The sequence below is a fragment of the Canis aureus genome, chromosome 18 (assembly GCF_053574225.1).
Source record: "Canis aureus isolate CA01 chromosome 18, VMU_Caureus_v.1.0, whole genome shotgun sequence".
Lineage (NCBI taxonomy): Eukaryota > Metazoa > Chordata > Mammalia > Carnivora > Canidae > Canis > Canis aureus.
The window spans coordinates 58934934-58951006 of NC_135628.1; positions in this window are offsets into that span (position 1 = coordinate 58934934).

Consider the following 16073-nt stretch of genomic DNA (forward strand, 5'->3'; position numbering starts at 1 on the left):
AAAGGATCATGGAATCATCATACAACAATAGGAAAATAGGTTTTCCAGTACAACTTCAAGAAATGGAGATTCCTGATTTACCCAATAAATAATTCAAAACTGTTCTTGTAAAGGCTGAGTGAGTTAAAAGAAACATAGAAAGATGATTCAATAAAATCAGGAAGCCAATACACAAAGGCAATTCTTTAAAGATACAAAAGAATCAAAGAAAAATTCTGGATCTAAAGAATACAATAAGTAATTAAAGATTAAATTAAATTAAGATAAGTAATTAATTAAATTAATTAAATAATTAATAATTTAATTTTAATTTAATTTAATTTTAATAATTTAATTTAATTTAATTAATTTAATAATTAATTAAATTAAGATAAGTAATTAGATTAAAGATTCAAAAAAGAAAGTTAATAGCAGACTTGATCAAACAGAGAAAGAATTTATGAGCCAAAGAGAGATTATTTGAAATTACCCATCCAGAATAGAAAAAAATGACAAAAATTAAGACACTCTATGTGAGTTATAAGAAATCACCAAGATAAATAATCTATGCAATTTTGGAGCCCAGAATTAAAATAAAGATAGAAGGGAAGGAGACTTAATCTAAGTTCATGAAATTCATGAGTCCACAAGCTTATTATTTAGTAACTTAAGTAATAACTGATTGCTTAACTTGTAATAAAACCCTTAAAATCAAACACAGAGTAAATTAAAAGTTGGAAGAGAAAGAAAAATACACATATAAGGAATGCTCATAAAGATATCAGTGGATATTTCAGCAAAAAAACTTGCAGTCCAGAAAAAGTAATATGTCCAAAGTGATAAAAAGAAAAAACAATCACCACCACAAACAACAGCAACAACAAAAAACCCAAAACCTCCTGCTAACCAAGAATACTTTAACCACTACATGTGTTTTTCAAAAATGTTGGAGAGATAAATACTTAAGAGAAAAAAGTACAGGGTGTTCATTATCACTAGCCCTGCCTTACAAGAGAAGCTGAAAGGATATCTTCAAGTTTAAAAAAGAACACTAATAAAAAACTTGAAAACATTTGGAAATATAAAAGTCAGTTCTAAAGATAATTGAAGGGGCTCTTGGGTGGCTCAGTTGGTTGGGTGACCAACTCTTGGTTTCAGCTCAGTTCATGATCTCAGGGTTATGATCTCAGGGTCAGGAGATTGGCTTGTTTTGGGCTCTGTGTTCAGTGAGGAGTCAGCTTGAGATTTTCTTCCTTTCCCTCTCTTTCTGCTCCCTCCCACCCCCAGTTGTGTGTGCATGTGTGCATGTGCTCTCTCTCTCTCTAAAATAAATAAATCTTGGAGCACCTGGGTGGTTTCATGGTTGAGCTCTACCTTTGGCTCAGGTTGTGATCCTGGGGTCCTGAGATTGAGTCATGCATCAGGCTCTCCTCAGGGAGCCTACTTCTCCCTCTTCCTCTGTCTCTGCTTCTCTCTCTGTGTCTCCATGAAAAAAAAAAAACTTAAAATAAATAAATAAAATAAATCTTTAAAAAATAAAGACAATTGCATATTCAAAGCCAAAGTACTCTAATATTGTAATATGATGGTGTGTTATCAATTAACTCTAGTATAAAGTTAAAGAAAATATTTAAAATGAATAAATCTACTATAATTTGATAATAAATACAAAATATAAAAAGGTATATTGTGATACCAAATACAAAATATATGGCAAATGATAATAAAAGGTAGGTATCTTTGTAATCCAAGATAAATTGTTATTACCTTTATATTTTAAAGATTTTATTTATTTATTCATTAGAGACAGAGAGGCAGAGATACAAGCAGAAGGAGAAGCAGGCTCCATGCAGGAAGCCCAGTGTGGGACTCAATCCCTGGGCTCTGGGATCACGCCCTGAGCCCGAAGGCAGACGCTCAACTGCTGAGCCACCCAGGCGTCCCAAGTTGTTATTACCTTAACACAGGCTGATATAACTATAGGATGTTGTATGTAAGCCTCAAGGTAAATACAAAGCAAAAATTACAGTTGATGAACAAAAAACAAAGAAAAATGAACCAAAGTATACCTCTATGGAAAATTATCCTTCATAAAGGAAGAGAGAAAGAGAAGAGTGTACAAAGAAAACACAAATCATGAGAAAGCAATTAATAAGATAGCATCAGTAAGTCCTTAACTAAAATAATTATTTTAGATATAAGTGATTATATTGTCTGATAAAAAAGTATGAAGTGGCTAAGTGCACAAGAAAAAAGATTAAGCTATAATGCTATCTACAAAAGACTTATTTCAGCTTTAAGAAAAATGTTGATTCAATGTGAATGGAAGGAAAAAGTTATTCCATGCAAATGGAAACCAAAAGAGAGTATGGGTAGCTAATCATATTATTAAAGCAGATTCTAAGTCAAAACTATAAAGACACACAAAATGTCAACATAAAATATATAGGAAAATAACCCATCAATGCTATATAACAATGGGAAAGATATATGCACTTAACATTGGAGCAATCAAAATATATTAAGTAAATTCTAAGAGATAAAGGGAGAAATAGACAATAATACAATAGTAGTAATAGACTTCAATAAGCCACTAAATAATAGAAACACCGTCAAGACAGAAAATCACTATGGGAATATTGGGCTTAAACTGTGCTTTAGAATAAAATAACAGTAGAAAAATCTATCACTATCTATCCACAGTAGCAAAATAAACATTCTTCTCAAACACACACAAAACATTTTCTAAGTTATATCATATATGAATTTGTAAATGAGTCTTACCAAATTTAAGAAGAGTAAAATCTTGACAAGTATTATTTCTGACCATTATGATATGAAAATCACAACATGGGGGAAAGCTGGAAAATCTACAAATATGTGAAAGCTAAACAGCATGCTTATAATCAATAATGAATAAAAGAAGAAATCAAATGTGAAATCAAAGAATATCTCAAAACAAGTGAAAATGGAAGTACAACATTCCTAAACCTATGGGATCCTGTAAAAGAAATGTAAGGGAATGTTTATAGCAATAAATATATCTATTAAAACATTATAGAGAATGACAAAAATAAGATGGCAACACAAGTTATTTCCAATTCACTCCCTTTCACAAAAACAATGGACAGTTACTCATGGGGAGGACACCATTAAGAAAGCTTTACAACATGGAGAGGAGGCTGAAGCATCCCCCTGTACCACGCATAGAGAGAGAGAAAAGTTCATTAGAAGGGTAAGAGAAGCAGTTACATTCTGACTGCATTGCCCCTCACCCAGGCATGTAGAGCACCTCACTGAGAGAGCTCCCCTGAATCTATTGTCCTCCAGAAGGAAAAGAGTGCAGGACTGACATCCAGCTCTCCAGTCTTGTGGGTCATTTTTTGGGATCCTTCACCCTAGTCTTGCACCACAGGGATTGTAGGGGAAATAATGGGACTTGATTACTGAAAATCTGATTGTGATGGAGGAGAGTGGGGGACTAACAACAGCCAGTACTCAGATACTAGCATATCAATTTCCTACCTGCTGCGCCCAACCACTGTTATGTGCATCTGGAGAGATAGAATGGTGGTGCAGTCTAACCCGGGAACTAATTGGGGTACAGGTCTCCCTGATTCAGGACCTCAAACAATAGCCTTTTTAGATTTAGGGCCTGGTCTGCTGAGTCATAGCCAGGCCCACTTATGAGTATAGCTCCTGGCCCTACGTAACCAGAAAGGCTGGAACACTTTGAAACTGTAGCTCAGCAACATTCAAGCAGAGAGTATGGTAGGCAGAACTGATAGTCACATAGTAAAGCCAGTAGCATCATTTAACCAAGGAACTTGGAGAGTGATTTGGCTTGAGTCAAGATCACAAACAAAGAGCCTTTGGGTCTATAAGTCAGTTCTTTCCCCTTGGCCAGTAAGGGGAAGTGATTCATAGTCTCACCCATTGATAAATATAGGCCTATACACCTCTAGATCAGAGAGCCTGACTAGGAACATTTAGGAGGCCACTTGGGCCTGATCTTCCCATTCTGCTCTTGCAGAGGAACTAAATCTAGTCCCACTCGCCAGTGAATGTAGCTCCAGGATTCACCCAAAACAGAAAGGTTGGATGGAACACCTGGCAAACTGTGTAACCCAAAATATTTGAGTAGAGAGTGTACTAAGAAGAGATGATTATACTGATGACAAATTCAGTGGTCTCACTTGATCAGGGTACTTGGAGGCATGCATCACCTTTAGCCAAGACAACAAAGAGCCTTGGTGGTCTTGGAAGCAATTTTCCTGCTTTACCTGTTTAGGAATTTAATTTAAAGCCCAACCTACTTCCAAAAAGAAATGTCAGTCCACCTAATCAGGGAACTTAAGCAAACTACATAGAAAGTTGCTTAGCCCACCAATAGCCTTGCTTAGAGTACCAATGGAACTCAGAACACAGCCTGTGGCTTTCACCATCTGCAAGACAAAACCGTAAATTCTACCTACCAGAAATTTTGGTGTACAGTCTTCAACCAACCACCATGGAGGCTCTGGGTTCTATTTCTGTGTTTTGCCACCTAATCACAGTCCTGACTATTGCTGAAAATAGTAGCAAGTTCCTAAATCCAGTAAAGCTTATCAGAAACCAAGACCACTACTGAACCTTCTACAGCCTCGCTAAACAGGGATCCAATCATCAATCCTACCCAAATGTTCTCAGCAGCAGCACTCAACCACTGATCTCATTATTTATGAATTGGAAGAATTAATACTCTTAAAATGTCCATGCTATCCAAACTTATCAGTACATTCAATGTCAACTTTATCAAAATGTCAATGTTAATTTTACAAAGGTACACAAAAGTTATCCTAAAATTTGTGTAGGACCAGAAAACACCACACATAGCCAAAGCAGTCCTGAGAAAGAACAAAGTAAAGGAACATCTGGATGGTTCAGTTGGTAAAGCATCTGGCTCTTGGTTTCAGCTCAGGTCATGATCTCATGGGTCATGGGAAAGAGCCTGGGGTCAAGCTCCACACTCAATGGGGAGTTTGCTTGGAGATTCTCTCCCTCTGGCTCTGCTCAGAGTGGGCCCTCTGGCACCACTCAGGTGCATTGCCACTCCAATCAATCAATCAATCAATCAATCTTTAAAAAAGAACAAAGTCAGAATGATCACACTTATTGATTTCAAAGTTATATTATAAAGCTATAGACTCTGGATCAAAATGGAAACATTGAAAAATCCTAAACTCTCCTCCTCCTATGGACACACTAAGTATATAGTTATGTCTGGAAATTTTTTTTCTGAAAAATACATAGAGGCTGATTGAGTGATGACTGCATATTGGACAAAGGAGAAGAAAACCACACCAAAGTATATAGGAAAGGGAACAGCGTCTCATAAAACCTATCTCTAATGCAGTGTTCCACAACTGGAGGGAACTCAAAACCCAGAGTTTCTCCCTGAAGAGCAAAAGGTTCAAATCCCATATCAAACATTCCAAGTTTTTAGACATGAAATTGAGATACAAATTGCAAAAAATCTAACTTTGAAAATTACCGGATCTGTGTCCCCAAAACTACAAGTCTGAAAAAAAACACTCTTGAATTTCAATTCAATTAGCCAACATACAGTACATCACTAGTTTCAGATGGAGAGTTCAATAATCCATCAATTGCATATAACACCCGGTGCTCATCATATCACATGTTCTCCTTAATGCTCATCACAGAATAACTCCATCTCTTTACCCCCTCCCCTCCACCAACTCTCAGTTTGTTTCCTATATTTAAGAGTTTCTCATGGTTTGTCTCCTTCTCTGATGACTTCCCATTCAGTTTTCCCTCTTTCCCCCTTTGATCCTCTGCACTCTCTCTTATATTGCACATACGAGTGAAACCATATAATTGTCTTTCTCTGATTAACTTATTTAGCTCAGCGTAATACCCTCCAGTTCCATCCACATCAATATGAATGGTGGATATTCCTCCTTTCTGATGGCTGAGTAATATTCCATTGTATATAGAGGCCACATCTTCTTTATCCATTCATGTGTCAATAGACATCTCAACCACAGTTTGGCTATTGTGGACATTGCTGCTTTGAATCTGGTGATGCAGATACCCCTTCCAATCACAATATATGTATCTTTGGGGGCAAATACTGAGTAGTGAACTTGCTGGGTCATAGGGTAGCTCCATTTTTAACTTCTTGAGGCACCTCTATACTGTTCTCCAGGGTGTCTGCACAGGTTTGCATTCCCACCAACAGTGTAAGAGGGTTTCCCTTTCTCTGCATCCTCACCAACATTTGCTATTTCCTTACTTATTAATTTTAGCTATCCTCACTACTGAAAGGTAGTATCTCATTGATTTGTATTTTCCTGATGCCAAGTTATATGGAACATTTTTCTTTCATGTTTCTGTTGGTCATTTGTATATCTTCTTTGGAGAAATGTTTGTTCATGTCTTCTGCCCATTTCTTGACTGGATTGTTTGGTTTTTAGGTGTTGAATTTGATAAATTCTTTATAGATTTTGGATACTAGCCCATTATCTAATAAGACATTTGCAAACATCTCCAATTCTGTTGGTTGTCTTTTGGTTTTGTTGACTATTTCCTTTGCTGTGAAGAAGTTTTTATCTTGAAGAAGTCCCAATAGTTCATTTTTGCTTTTGTTTCCCTAGCCTTTGGAGATGTGTCTAGCAAGAACTTGCTGGGCCTGCAGTCAAAGACAATGCTGCCTGTGTTCTCTTATAAGATTTTGATGGATTCCTTTCTTAAATTTATGTCTTTCATCCATTTTAGGTTTATCTTCATGTATAGTTTAAGAAAATGGTCCATCTTTATTCTTCTGCATGTGACAGTCCAATTTCCCAACATCATTTGTTGAAGAGACTGTCCTTTTCCCACTGGATTTTCTTTCCTGCTTTATTAAAGATTAGTTGACCATAGAATTAAAGGTCCATTTCTGGGTTCTCTATTCTGTTCCATTGATCCATGTGTCTGTTTTAGTGCCAATACCATACTGTCTTGATGATTACAGCTTTGTAATATAGTTTGAAGTCAGGCATTGTGATGCCACCAGCATTGGTTTTCTTTTTCAACATTCTTCTGGCTATTTGGAGTCTTTTCTGATTCTATATAAATTTTAGGATTATTTGTTCCAACGCTGTGAAAAGTGTCCATGATATTTGATAGGGGTTCCTAGAATGTGTAGATTTCTCTGGGTAGTATAGACATTTTCATAATATTTATTTTTCTAATCCATGAACATGGAATGTGTTTCCATTTCTCTGTGTCTTCTTCAATTTCTTTCATAAGTGTTCTGTAGTTTTTGAGTGCGGATCCTCTTTGTCAGATTTCTTCCTAGATATCATGAGTTTTGGTGTAATTGTAAATAGGATCAATTTTCTAATTTCTCTTTCTATGGTCCCATTTTTAGTGTATATAAATGTAACTTATTTCTGTGGATTGATTTTATATCCTATCACATTACTGAATTGCTGTCTGATTTCTAGCAATTTTGAGGTGGTGTCTTTTGGGTTTTCCACATAAAGAATCATGTCATGTGTGAAGAGTTGGAGCCTTCTTTGCCAATTTGAATGCCTTTTATTTCTTTTTATTGTCTGCTGAAGCTAGGACTGCTAGTACTATGTTGAATAGCAGTGGTGAGAGTGGACATCCCTGTTATGTTCCTGACCTTAGAGGGAAAGCTCTCAGTTTTTTCCCATTGAGAATGACATTTGCTGTGGGCTTTTCATAGATGGCTTTTATAATATTGAGGCATGTTCCCAGTATCACTACATTTTGAAGAGTTTTAATTAAGAAACGACGTTATATTTTGTCAAATGATTTTTCTGCATCAACTGAGAGGATCAAATGGCTCTGTCCTTTCTCTTATTATTGTGATTTATCACGTTGATTGATTTGCTAATGTGGAACCTCTGTTGCAGCCCAGGAATAAATTCCATTTGGCCAAGGTGAATAATCTTTTTAATATGCTATTGGGCTAGTATCTTGGTGAGAATGTTGGCATCTAGTTTCATCAGGGATATTGGTCTGTAATTCTCCTTCTTGATGGGGTCTTTGCCTGGTTTTGGGATCAAGGTAATAATGATGGCCTCATAAAAAGAGTTTGGAAGTTTTCCTTCCATTTCTATTTTTTGAGACAGCTTCAGAAGAATAGGTATTAGTTCTTAAATGTTTGGTATAATTCCCCTGGGAAGCCATATGGCCCTGGACTCTTGTTTCTTGGGGGGTTTTTGATGACTGCTTCAATTTCCTTGTGGGTTATGGCTATGTTCAGAGTTTCCGTTTCTTCCTGTTTCAGTTTTGGTAGTTTATAAATTTTCAGGAATACATCCCTTTCTTCCAGATTGCCTAATTTGTTTTCATATCGTTGCTCATAATATATGTTCTTAAGTTGTTTGTATTTTTCGATGTAGTTCATGATCTCTCCTCTTTCATTCATGATTTTATTAATTTGCGTCTCTACTCTTTTCTTTTTGATTAGCCTGTCTAGGAGTTTGCCAGTCTTACTAATTCTTTCAAAGATCCAGCTTCCATTTTCAATGATCTATTTCACTATTCTTTCTGTTTTTATTTCTTTGATTTCTGTTCTAATCTTAATTATTTCTCATCTCCTGTTTGGTTTAAGCTCTATTTGTTGTTCTTTCTCCAACCCCTTTATAAGGGTAGCTTTGGTATTTTAGATTTTTCTGGTTTCTTGAAAAGACTTGTATTGCTGTGTACTTCTCCGTTAGGTCTGCACTTGCTGAATCCCTAAGGTTTTGAATAGTTGTGTTTAATTTTCATTTGTTTCTTAGAATTTTTTAAATTCCACTTTAATTTCCTGGTTGACTCATCCATTCTTTTAGTAGGATGCTCTGTAACCTGCAAATGTTTGATTTCCTTCCAAATTTCATCTTGTGATTGAGTTCAAGCTGCAAAACATTGTGGCCTGAAAACATGCAAGAAGTAATCCCAATCTTTTGGAGCCAGTTGAAAGCTGATTTGTCATCCAGTATGTCATCTGTTCTAGAGAATGTTCCATGTGCATTCAATAAGAATGTGTACTCTGAAAAAAAAAAAAAAAAAAAAAGAATGTGTACTCTGTTGCTTTAATATGATTTTTAAAAAATACTTTATTTATTTATTAGAGAGAGAGAGAGAGTGGGGGAGAGGCAGAGGGAGAAGCAGGCTCCATTCAGGGAGCCTGATGAGGACTTGATTCTGGGTCTCCGGGATCACGCCCTGAACTGAAAGCAGCACCAAACTGCTGAGCCACCTGGGCTGCCCTTAAATACTCTTCTTAAAGGAGCAAATGATTCGTCTTGGAAATTAAAAACAAAAGGCCTATTCAATATTAATATATAGCAATCCAGTTCTAGGCAGGACTCTGAGGATATAAGAAACACAAACACCCAAAGTAGAGGAGAAATGGGAACTGTGAAGTAAAAGATTTTGAGAAGGGAAAGACCAGGAGAGGTGGTAACAAAGGCAGGAAAAGATAGGAAGTATCGGTGTAAAGACTCCAGGGAATAAAAGGGAAGGAAACTTAACTGAAACAACATTGAGTATATTTCATAGATGAATCTTAGTCAGTTTCTTCACTTGAAGAGATTTATCTGTCCAAGCAATTTCCTCCATTTCTCTTTTATTTGTTTGATTTCTGGGTATGATCAAGTTATTAGGAACCTTCCAAGGCAAAACTAACCTTAAGAATCTTGTTGATGAATGTTTTACTTGCATCAACATTGATAGGGGAAACATTTTCCTCTCTATGTTGATGTTAGATTAACATAAGGCTAAGTAACTGTTTAGTATTTGTCAACTATGATACCTCTAAAACAAAGATCCAACATTTTCTAAGCCTTCTACTGATAGAGAAAATAAACACCAGATGAATCAAAACTTCTTTTTTTTTTAAATTTGTCATATTTTAGAACCATATATTTCTTAGGAAGTTAAAATTAGATAAATGGATGAAGACAGTTCAGTCAGGGGTGGGAGGTTGTTTAGTTAATAGTCTACCAAAGTCTGGCATCTAGCAAAACATCACACTTAACCAAAAGCTAATTAAAAGCAGAAATATTTGTCTACCAGTATATCAGATCAAGAAGTTGAGAATAGGAGGATTGACCAAGAGAACTGACTTAACTCATGAAATGTCTTGATTTATTCTATGTTTTTCTATACCATATTATTAGGGCATAAAAAAGATTGTATTTAAAGACTCCTCCTCAGCCAAGCTTATAGACAAAACTCAAAGGTGCTTGTAGTTGGCCCTAATTCTGTTTTTCTAGGTTATAGTGACCTACATTCTCAGAAAATGGACACAGCTATAAAACATATTCTCTAGCTGGATCACAATCCACATCCTGGATGAGCCCTTGGGCAAAGCACCTCAGAAAACCTGCCACCTGCTGCTTTATCTGGCCAACAGTCAACTCCTTCCTCACACCCCGTGGGGCACAGGGCAATCCTCACACATCTTTCAAACCCCTTAAAAGGCTCAGCCTGACAGAAACTAAGGGCCAACATCTCACTTGATGTCTGGTTTCTCTCCTCCCTTGGAAAGTGAATCAACTCTGTACTGCTGGTGGCTCTACTCTTTGTGCAACGGGTTGTCATCCCCATTACCAGGACACCCCAACATTTTGGTGGCCTTACATATGGGGGTTGGCCATCACCTGCTTACCAGGATCCATCTCATCAAGATCTCCTTGTCAACCAATCTCGGGTGTGTCAACAGTTTCATTTTTCAGGAGGGCTCTTTGAGATTTTGAGCATTGGGAACAGTCATCACATGTTGGCTGATTCCCTATAGCAGGTTCAAGCTCCAGTATTGGGCTTAGTCAACAATCATTGGATTGACCATTGGAGAGATGCCTCCTCTGGGCCTTTCCATGTCTTGATATACTCAATCCCTTCCCTGCACATGGATCTCTGAGTTTGGGGGATGTCCCTTTCTCTTGGGCTCAGTGAGGCTCAGGGTTTCATCTTCTTGGGATGCTGGATTAAGATGTCTGCCTTCATGTTTTTTCCCTTTGTTCCAGTTTTCAAAATATCCCCTCACCTTTTCCTAGATTTCCAGATGGGCAATACCTTGCTCACCCCTCCCAAGGACTCCCCTCTGGGATGTCTCCTTAAAAATCTCAAAACCTCTAATTGAAACAAGATATTCATCCCAAATGTCTTATTTTCTACTGTAATACAGCATGGCTCCAATATAAATTAGATGGCTCTGGAGGCTAAAGAATGACTCTCTCTTTTTAAAAAAATATTTTATTTATTTATTAATGAGAGACACACACAGAGAGAGGCAGAGACATAGGCAGAGAGAGAACATGCAGGGAGCTGATGTGGGACTCAATCCCAGGACTCCAGGATCATGACTTAAGCCAAAGACAGATACTCAACCACTGAGCCACCCAGGTGTCCCCAGAGAATGATTCTCTTAACCACAATATTCTTCTCCAGCTGAGTTTATGTTGTCATCACCTCTGAAAATGATGTGAGGTTCCTTATGTCAAAGATTTCTTTGAACTCAATCGTTATCCTGACCTTCACTCTGCTTGGCATATGCTCCTTCTATCGCCTCAAAAGACCCCTCTCCCTGATTCTTCCAACTCAGACTTCGACCCTAATGACCAATCTCTGCCTTTACACTTGCCCATGGTTGATCCAACTTTGGCACCTCTACAACCTCCCACTTCCTCTCCTTCCCTTCAAGACCTGTTGGCACCCATTACCCTCTCCTTCAGCTCTTCCCTCCACATTTTGATCTTTCTCCCATACACACTCATTCAGACCACTCATCCCAACTTCCTGATGCTCCTGCCACTGAATTCCCTCTTTGTGAGGTTGCTGGAGCAGAGGGCATTGTTCAAGTCCATATGGCCTTCTCACTGCCAGATCTTTCTCCTATAGAATCCAAGCTTGGCTCTTTCTCAAAAAATCCCTCCAGTTTCACTAAGCAATTTGAGTATCTAACCTTTTCCTATGATTTATCCTGGAGAGACTTATATGTTATTCTCTCCATTTGTACCACTCCAGAGGAAAAGACCAGAATTTTGTCCAAGGATACTGAATATGCTGGTGATTTGAAATGAATACAGCCTGAACAGTATGCTTCTGGCAAGGCAATGGTTCCCTTGGCTGAGCCCAACGGAAATTATCAGCCCTTTTCTGGAAACAAGGTCAAACACAACCACATGGTCACTTGCCTTATATAAGGCATGAAATGGGCATCTTCTAAACAGGTCATTTATTGGAAGTTATGGAAGATGACTCAGAGATGAGATGAAAACTCTGCCCTTATTCTCACTCACCTGACTGAGGCTCTCCAAAAATTCACCAACTTTGATCCTAACTCTTATGAAGGAAAATCTATTCTGGCTATGCATTTTATCTCCCAGTCAGCATCAGACATTAGGAAAAAAACTTTGAAAACGATATAAAGGCCCTCAAACCCCTCAATCTGAACTACTAAACCTAGTCTTCAAGATTTTTAGCAGCAGAGATGAGGAAATCAGAGAGAAAAAGAGGCAAAGAGATAAAAAATGATCTTAGGCTTACCAGCTCCTCACACTGCCTTTAATGGAGCTATTGAGGAAAAGACTTACCCTGTTACCTCAACTCAAACATTCCACAAGCCTCCTCTGAGAGCTTGCTACACCTGTAGTAAGCTTGATCACCGGTCTAAACAACGTCCTGATAAAAACCACCACTTAAAACCCCTTTCCTCTCCTGTAATCAGGTTGGTCACTGGAAGACTGACAGCCTCACCCTCACAGTAGGGAGGGGGGCACCTCCCAAAACCTATCTTTAGGACCCAAACTGGGGGCATTAGTCATATTTCTAGTGTCACATCTCTTGGGACTTCTTTAGGATAGGGACTGACCACCAGGATCTGCAAAGTCTCTCATATATATCATTTCCATGGCCAAAACCAGGGTAAATATCTGTGGAAGGTAAGAACATAACATTTCTTATCAACACTGGACCAACCTACAACATTCTCTCAGAAATTTCCAGACCCTCCTTTTCTTCCTCCATATCTGTGTCCTGACTGACAGAGGTTTTTTTCTCAAACCTTAGTTACCCTGCTTTTCTCTTGTGCCTTGGGAGATCAAATCTTTACCTATTCCTTTCTTTTTTTGGATATGCTGTCCTGTGCCCTTCCTGGGATGAGATATTATGACCAAACTAGGGACTCACCTTCATGTCCACCCCCTAGACATCCCCAATTCCAAATCATGGGACTCCTTGCTGAACCAATATATCCTGTCCCCACTTCACTCTCTTCAGTTTTGACTTTGATTTCCTCACCCATGTGGGACACCTCCAAACCAGTTAAGATTACTCAACTCACCACCAAGACCATATGCCTTAAGGATTCTACTTGTTTCCCTTCTAAACTTCAACATCTTCTCAAGCCTGAGACCCTGTGAGGCGTACAACCCCTCATTTCCAAATTCTTTTTTATTTTAATAATAAATTTATTTTTTATTGGTGTTCAATTTGCCAACATACAGAATAACACCCAGTGCTCATCCCGTCAAGGGCCCCCCTCAGTGCCCATCACCAATTCACCCCCAACTGCCGCCCTCCTCCCCTTCCACCACCCCTAGTTTGTTTCTCAGAGTTAGGAGTCTTTATGTTTTGTCTTCCTTTCTGATCTTCCACACACTTATTCTCCCTTCCCTTATATTCCCTTTCACTATTATTTATATTCCCCAAATGAATGAAGACATATAATGTTTGTCCTTCTCCAAATGACTTATTTCACTCAGCATAATACCTTCCAGTTCCATCCACGTTGAAGCACATGGTGGGTATTTGTCATTTCTAATGGCTGAGTAATATTCCATTGTATACATAAACCACATCTTCTTTATCCATACATCTTTCGATGGACACTGAGGCTCCCTCCATAGTTTGGCTATTGTGGACGTTGCTGCTATAAACATTGGGGTGCAGGCGTCCGGCGTTTCATTGCATCTGTATCTTTGGGGTAAATCCCCAACAGTGCAATTGCTGGGACATAGGTAAGGTCTATTTTAAACTCTTTGAGGAACCTCCACACAGTTTACCAGAGTGGCTGCACTAGATCACATTCCCACCAACAGTGTAAGAGGGTTCCCTTTTCTCCGCATCCTCTCCAACATTTGTGGTTTCCTGTCTTGTTAATTTTCCCCATTCTCACTGGTGTGAGGTGGTACCTCATTGTGGTTTTGATTTGTATTTCCCTGATACCAAGGGATGCAGAGCATTTTCTCATGTGCGTGTTGGCCATGTCTATGTCTTCCTCTGTGAGATTTCTGTTCATGTCTTTTGCCTATTTCATTATTGGATTGTTTGTTTTTTTGCTGTTGAGTTTAATAAGTTATTTATAGATCTTGGAAACTAGCCCTTTATCTGATAGGACATTTGCAAATATCTTCTCCCATTCTGTAGGTTGTCTTTTAGTTTTGTTGACTGTATCCTTTGCTGTGCAAAAGCTTCTTATCTTGATGAAGTCCCAATAGTTCATTTTTTTTTTTTTAGAAATGTTAAATGTTTATTCATTTTCTCATTGGAAGCTCTTCTCCTGGTTGTAATAACAATATGCACACATAACCACAGTTTTTTTTTTTTTTTGAATTACAACCCAAAATTCAAAGTGGTTTCTTTATTTAATATATAGGGCAGGTACTATTGTAAAATAAATTAATTTTTATTACAAAGGACTAGTACCAATACATAGCTAACAAATGTATTACCATTTACCTGTCTTAACAAACATGTGCTTTGATATTTTTATTATTTAAAAACTGAGTCTTCAATGAAGGCATTTTAGCAGGACTATGGTTGTGAAAATAAATTTGAATTAAGCAGTTCTTTAAACTTAGAAATCATAGTAGAATAAAATGTCAAGCAAGTAGAAATTTTTCTGTGATATATACATAAATATTTTCATGTAAACAAAAGCAAAGATTAAGAACAAATTAAATATCTTTGTCAGCAACTGAAATTATACATAGAGTAAAAAGATTATTTTATTTTCTTCATGCTTCCATTGAACACGACTGGCATAAGCAGAGCAGTGGGAAATTAGATGAATTTTACATTCCCCTCATACTCTTCTGGAGATTATATACAACAAAGACATCTCTCTAGAAGAAAAGAAAATATTAGAGGAACTAGACTCTTGAAAGTCATGACTTTCAAATACTAAATCACTCCTTTTGCTCTACCATGAAACAACATGGTCTATCAGAACTTTGCCAGCTGAAAGAAGGTACAGCTGACACTGGCAAGATCCAGTACTAACACACGTGGCAGCAAATAAGGTACAACGATGTGTAGATTTTCCTCTATATATGGATTACCCATGCACTAAGAGATAATGGCTTCCAACACAAGCATTTATGTGTAAAACAGACAATATTAAAATGGGTGTATTTTCAACCAGAGTGCTTCTTGAAGCACCAACTTCAGGATCAGGGACCCAGGGACCTGCCTCGGAATCAGAGTGCTCAAGGAACTAAAGTGTGCATTCCCGGGCCCAAACCCAGCCCCTTTGGGGAACCCGAGCTCTTAAGGCAATTGTAATGGTATTAGAACTCATTTTCCAGTTGAAGAACTCTTTTGGGACTCAGAGCACTTATTCAGCATGTTGTTTCGGGATCAGCTTTTGCTGATAGTCACCTACCTCTTTGGTTTCTAATTTATATTATTCACAGGTTAAAATCGTTTTAGTCCATTTGGGAGCTTAGAGACCGTAAACACTGTAGTAGATACGTAGGAGCACATGGAACTGTATCATGCTTTTCCATTTTCAATATAAACTGGTTTTCAAGCGGATATTGATAAGGATATTCGAAATTAGACTTTCTCTGAGGAAAGTCATCGTGATCTGTATTCATCTTCCATATTGGCAGTAGGTCTTGAGACTCCCATTGTGATAGAAGTTGAAACTGAGCTTTGTTTTCTTTGTCCTTCCTTATGAGCTGTCCTTCGGTACTTTTGTGCTGCCTGGTAGGCAGTGCATTGTTCGGCAGAGCTCAAGAGTGCCTGTGAGATGCTCAGTGTTTGTGAGAGAAGACCACGTGGGGCCTTAGGAACTCAGCAAC